We start from the raw sequence: 7,033 nt of genomic DNA, 5'->3' as shown, positions 1-7,033 counted from the left end.
ACTTGTTTAGAAGGTAAGGGACGTGTGTAGGAAGATGTTAGTAAAGACAGGGACCAGGTTAGAATGGGTTTTGGCTGAGTTTCCAGTGACGATATTAGGAGACTGGATTTATAAAATGGAGAGCCACTATTCTGGCGGGGCAGAGTGACTGTGCTTTCAAAGGATCCCTGTGGCAGATGTGCACAGATACACTGAGGGAGGCAGTGAAGAGAGAGCGGGAGGTTCAATCCTACAGATGAGTGCAGCCTCACCTCACTGCTGCTGCCAACGCCACCACTGGAAATCCTTTTGCCCGGAACACTTGCCCCGATGAGGGCACGCCAGCCCATGACCTGTGCCCGAGGCACCGCTGCTGCTGCTTCCACCAGAGTCCCCATGACCACTGGCATCACTGTTGCAGAGCCCTGGGACACGCGCCTGCAGCCCACACCCCCGTGCTGTGCCTACCACTGGAGGGCCATCATGACTGATCCGTGCTTGCCCATGAGAGCCTGAGGTCATAAAACCCCATAGCCCGTGGACATTGTAAAGTATTATTGCTACCTCCATACACACTTGCAGTATAGACCATTGAACACTCACAAACATCACTGGTGTTGCTTCAAGCTGAAGAACTCACAGGGAGGCTACGTTTCTGTGCTTACTCACAAATGAAGCATCCAACCCACACCCTGTAACCTTCCGTAAGAGAAAGTCTTTCCTTGGAAAAACTACTCCATAGAAATAGAAATAGAAAAGATAACTGTTAAGGGGCCGGCACTGTGGCGTAGCAGGTAAAGCCGCCACCTGCAGTGCCAGCATCCCATGTGGGCACCAGTTGGAGTCCTGGCTACTCTGCTTCTGATCCTGTTCTCTGCTATGGCCTGGGAAAGCAGTAGAAGATGGCCCAAGTGCTTGGGCCCCTGCACCTGCATGGGAGGCCTGGAAGAAGCTCCTGGCTCCTGGCTTCAGATCAGCCCAGCTCTGGCAGTTGTGGTCATTTGAGGAGTTAACCAGCAGATGGAAGACCTCTCTCTCTCTCTCTCTCTCTGCCTCTCTGTAACTCTGCCTTTCAAATAAATAAATAAATCTTTTTGAAAAATTTTAAAAAGATAACAGTAAAAGCAGATGCAGAGACATCAACAAAGGGATATAAGAAATACAGGCCGCTTTTCAGATAAATAAATCAACCTTAAAAATAAGAAAGAATAACAGAAAGGCAAGGACTTAGGGTACTACCAAAGCTACTTGATAATGCTCCAGAAACAGATCACAAAGTCAAAGAAATCTAGCTCACTAGGCTAAAGAAATCTAGCTCATTAGGCTAATCTTCCGCCTTGCGGCGCCGGCATACTGGGTTCTAGTCCCGGTCGGGGCGCCGGATTCTGTCCTGGTTGCCCCTCTTCTAGGCTAGCTCTCTGCTGTGGCCCAGGAAGGCAGTGGAGGATGGCCCAAGTGCTTGGGCCCTGCACCCCATGGGAGACCAGGAGAAGCACCTGGCTCCTGCCATCAGATCAGTGCGGTGCGCCAGCCACAGCACGCTGGCCGTGGCAGCCATTGGAGGGTGAACCAATGGCAAAGGAAGACCTTTCTCTCTGTCTCTCTCTCTCACTGTCCGAAAGAAGCCTTAAAACTGAAGAATACAATGAGTCAAGTAAAATATTACAATTAACAGCTTTAACAACCAGACCAAGTGAAAGAATTTCTGTACTTGAAGACATTAGAATAATTAATTCAGAGATTTAAAAAAAGGAAGAAGAATGAAGAAAACATCTAAGACTTACAGGACACCACTAAACAAAGCGGTATTTGAATTATGGGTTTTGCAGGAGAAAAGCAATGGAAAACACTGAAAACCCTGTTTCAGAGCAATGGACGTCCAGAGCCAGGAAACTCGAGGAACCCAGGTAGACTCAACCAAAAAGGGCCTCTCAAGCGTGTTCCATTTAAACTGCCGAAAATCAAATACAAGGAGAGAATTCTGAAAACAGCACAAGATGGGGGCCAGCTCTGTGGTGCAGTAGGTTAATCCTCCTCTTGTGGAGCTGGCATCCCATATGGGTGCTGGTTCTGGTCCCAGCTGCTCCTTTTCCAGTCCAGCTCTCTGCTATGGCCTGGGAAAGCAGTAGAAGATGGCCCAAGTCCTTGGGCCCCTGCACCCATGTGAGAGACCCGGAAGAAGCTCCTTGCTCCTGGCTTTGGATCGACCCAGTTCCGGCTGTTTCGGCCATCTGGGGAGTGAACCAGTGAATGGAAGACCTGTCTGTCTCTACCTCTCTCTCTAACTCTTTCAAATAAATAAAATAAATCTTAAAAAAAATTCTTGAAGAAATCCCATAGCTAGAACTGGAAGGACAATAACCGGCATCCTGAGATAACTGAATAACAAAACTCACTGGCAAAGCAGATCCACAAATGGAAAAGAGAACAGGGCAGGCGTGTGATGCAGTGCTTCGGCCACGACCTCAGACCCCCATATCCCACACCAGAATGCTGATTCAAATCCCAGCTGCTCTACTTCTGCTCCAGCTTCCTGCTAACGCACTGAAAAGCAGCAGGTGCTAGCCCGAGTACTTGGATTCCTGCTCCTCACATGGGAGATCCAGGTGGAGTTTCTGGCACTGGCTCTGGCCCAGACCCTCCTGTTATGAGCCCTTGAGGAGTGAACCAGTAGATGGAAGATATTTCTCTCTGTGTCTCTCTCACACTCTCCCTTTCAAATAAATAGTGAAATATCTGTGGTGGGCACTGTGGCACAGTGAGCTAAGCCATCACCTGGGATGCCCTCATCCCACACTGGAATGCCAGTTTGAACCCCAGTTGCTCTGGTTCTGACCCAATTTCCTGCTAATTTGCATCTTGGAAAGGAATAGATGATGACTCTTGGGCTTGGACCCCCTCCACCAACATGGAAGACCTGAATGGGATTCAGGGTTCCTGGCTGCCACCTGGCCTAGCACTGGTTGTTACGGGCATTTGAGGTGTGAATCAACAGATGGAGGTCTCTCTCTATCTCTATCTCTACCTATCTCTATCTCTATCTCTATCTCCCTTTAATAAAAATAAATTAATAAGGCCGGCGCCGCGGCTCACTAGGCTAATCCTCCACCTTGCTGCGCCGGCACACCGGGTTCTAGTCCCGGTTGGGGCGCGGGATTCTGTCCCGGTTGCCCCTCTTCCAGGCCAGCCCTCTGCTGTGGCCCGGGAAGGCAGTGGAGGATGGCCCAAGTGCTTGGGCCCTGCACCCCATGGGAGACCAGGAGAAGCACCTGGCTCCTGGCTTCTGCTTCGGATCAGCGCAGTGCGCCGGCCACAGCACGCCAGCCGTGGCGGCCATTGGAGGGTGAACCAACGGCAAAGGAAGACCTTTCTCTCTGTCTCTGTCTCACTGTCCACCCTGCCTGTCAATAAATAAATAAATAAACATTAAAGAAGAGGTAACAATCAAACTTTATCACTACATAAAATCATCAAACTACAAAAATAAACCACATGAGAGGTGGAAACAAAGAATAGATAAAAAAAATCAGAAAATAATGAATAAAATTACAAGATTGTCTTATCTCTTGTCATTGTTATGGTCTTACCTATCCATAATAACCTCACATGTAAACAAATGAAAGCATTAAAACAAAAGATACAGATTGGCTGGAGAGTTTTTTTTTCAAAAAAGGTCCCAAAATTAGGTACTTCAAAAAGCTCATGGAAAATGAATTGGCGATATCTATTCATCTCTGAGTGATTTTCTATGTACCTGTATGAAGCCACTTCTAAAATGTCCTAGAAAGATGGAGTTAAATGGTAAGTTTATTTTAGTGAAAAAAAAATTGAAATCTATGCATAGTTCTTTCATAGCATAAATTTCCCATGAGTTTTCTGAAGACTGTTCAGATATAACTGCACAAATTCCTTATAGCAACTGTCAACAAAAGCAGTAATCTACTGGATTCCTAAGCATGGCTCTTTCCATCACAAAAATGAAAATGGAAGCATTACTATAATGTTTCTTCGTTCTGGACATTCTGTAAACAGAGACTTCTTCAAGAAAAAGCCCTTTAAAGTCATTTTTACCCCTAAGAAAAATCCTCACCCTAAATTTAACAAATAAACTTTTTTTTAAACATTTTTATTTATTTTTATTTGACAGCCAGAGTTAGACAGTGAGAGAGACAGAGAGAAAGGTCTTCCTTCCATTGGTTCACCCCTCAAATGGCCGCCACGGCCAGCACGCCGATCCGAAGCCAGGAGCCAGGTGCTTCCTCCTGGTCTCCCATGTGAGTGCAGGGCCCAAGCACTTGGGCCATCCTCCACTGCCTTCTCGGGCCACAGCAGAGAGCTGGCCTGGAAGAAGAGCAACCGGGACTAGAACCCTGTGCCCATATGTGATGCTGGTGCCGCAGGCGGAGGATTAACCAAGTGAGCCATGGCGTTGGCCCCCAACAAAAAACTTAACTTTCAATGAAATATATCATTTCACTTTTCCCCCTAAAATATTAAGTAGATTGAAATGTGTGTACCTTATTATCTATCCTTAATTCTAGCAATCACCAGCCCATGTCCACTTAAGGCAGGTTTCTCACAGTCCCTCTCAAAGCCATCAGTACCCACTTTGGAGCAGGAGGTGGTGGTGTTAGGGAGGAAGTTCATGGTGCCTCTCCCGCTGTAATGCCAGACTTAACTCATCCATTGAGTGAAAACTCACAGCAGGTTCTTAAGGAACTATAGAAACTCTTGAACCATGTCGCAGCTCCAATCCCACCTTCTGCTTCCTGCAGACATGCATGCCTCCCATCCCACATACTGTTTTCATGATCTACCAAGTATCATAGCCTAGTCTAGCCTGTACCAAACATGCTCAGAACACGTATGGGGGCCTACAGTTGGGAAACACGTAATACAAAGTCTGTTTTATAATAAAGTGCTAAATACCTCACCCACACACAGAGATGAGAGTTTTGTAGACATGATGGAGCGTGAAAACTCAAAACACAATATCTGAACAATGCTGGCAGCACAGCACACTGTGGAGATCACTTTGGCCTCATGATTGCGTGGCTGCCTGCACGCTGTACTGAGCTGCCTAGCACCATGGGGGTGGTCCCACGTATCACCAGCCCAGGAGAGGATCAAGGTTCAAAGTACGGTTTCTACTGAGTGCATATCACTTTCATGCTACCCAAAAGTTAAAAAAAAAGTTATAAATTGAAGCATCATAAGGTGGGATCATCTATGTCATAAATAATGCTGCTATGAATATTTATGTAGATTTTTCGTGTTGAGATATGCTTTCCTTTTTTTCTTGGGCAAGGGATGGACTTCCCGGATCATATGGTTAACTCCATGTTTCACATTTTTGGGAACTATCAAGCTCTTTTCCAAAGTGACTGCATCATTTTACCTTCTCACCAACTACTTTCAGGTATAGGAAGTAGACAGGAAAGTCACCAACACTTATATTTCAGAATCAAGTAGAAATAACACCTTATAGCTCTAATCTGCTTTACAGCTTATTTCATTGGTAATTCTATTTCTTCATTTATAGATCAATTTAGCATTTCAAAAAGTGCTAAATACTTTCTATGTCACACAACCCATGTTCTTTCTACCACAAATACAATCATCTTGAAAGAATTTCTGCTGAGTAGACACCAGTATATTTCTCTGCCTCATCATTTGAATCCTGCACATCTCAAAGCAACGAAACCTCAGCCTTTCCCTTAAGATACTCACAATAAACTCAAGAGACTCTGAGTGTCTTGGGGAGAATTTGGTCAACCACTGAAGAAAAGACTCTAGCGTTGCCTTGGGCTGTTTCTCTCGGAATGGAGTATCTCTGATCTCTGAGGGTCCCAGCCCCTTCTAGAACAGAACCTACCATACGGAACATTCTTTCCTTTCAAGCAAACACTCTACTAAAAATCTTTGGAGTTCCAGCAATGTGGCTGGTGTTTGACTGCCCAGGGCAAGATGAGTGTGACTGGATACCGAGCTATTCATTGTTCTGCAAATGACGCAAAAAGCTGCCAGTGTGTAGTTAATCTCCCCCTTCTCCTTAGCCAGGCCTCAAATTGGGTAAGATGTCATACTATTTACTTTCTCCTTTGCCTATCTTTACCAATGAGGGACAACTGGAAAGGTGGTTCTACTGACCAATCCAGAAAGGACACAGTCCTCTCCTCCCTCCAGACGCACAAGTTCTGTTTTCATATTCAGCCGATCACTGACCGTGCATTATGTGGTTAGGCCGTCGATGGTTGTCTGTACTGAACTCGTACAGACCATTTTTTCTTCTTATGATTCCCCATAACAGCTACTTACATAGCATTTACCTTGTTGTAGATATTGTAAATAATCCAGAGATAATTTAAAGTATACAAGAAGATGTGCCTAGGCTTTATGCAAATGGTATGCCACTTTGTTTATGGGACTTGAGTGTCCTTGGTTTTGATCTTCAAAATCAAAGCCCCTTGGAGATCCCAAAGGACAACTGTTATTTCTTGCACCAAGATATAGAGCTAGAGGCTAGGAACACTCAGCATGTGAGTCTGCTCTGTTCTGGGGTCTCAACTTTTTTTGCTGAAAAGTGAAAGCACTACAATTCACCATTCCTGACGCATCAGAGTATGACAAAATGGAAAGAGCTGGCTCTTACAATGGAGGTCCAACAACTGGCGAATAACACCCACATTCAATCCAGTCCTACCAACCAACAGTGACTCAGAAAGACCACACTCTCGGGAGAAAAGACAGTTATCGAACGCAGCCACATATCACTCACACCTGGGTGTCTCTGGAAACAGGTTTTATTTGGAAACCAACACACTAGACTCCCAACATTTGATTGCTGTAAATGATGATAATTTCTAGGTCGGTACTCTGATTTCGGACATAGAGAGATGTTGAAAATGTAGTCTTTGGACATCTTATGTTGTGCAGGAAAAATACCCAATAATGTAGGACATCAGGCAATAAGAATACTCAATACAAATTATATTTGGATACTGAGGATTGTTATTTCCATTCATTCTTTTCATGGAAGCAATAATATTTAACA

This window comes from Oryctolagus cuniculus, chromosome 13 (assembly GCF_051225735.1).
Source record: "Oryctolagus cuniculus isolate XC-2025 breed Fujian yellow rabbit chromosome 13, ASM5122573v1, whole genome shotgun sequence".
NCBI lineage: Eukaryota > Metazoa > Chordata > Mammalia > Lagomorpha > Leporidae > Oryctolagus > Oryctolagus cuniculus.
This window is presented reverse-complemented; position numbering follows the sequence as displayed.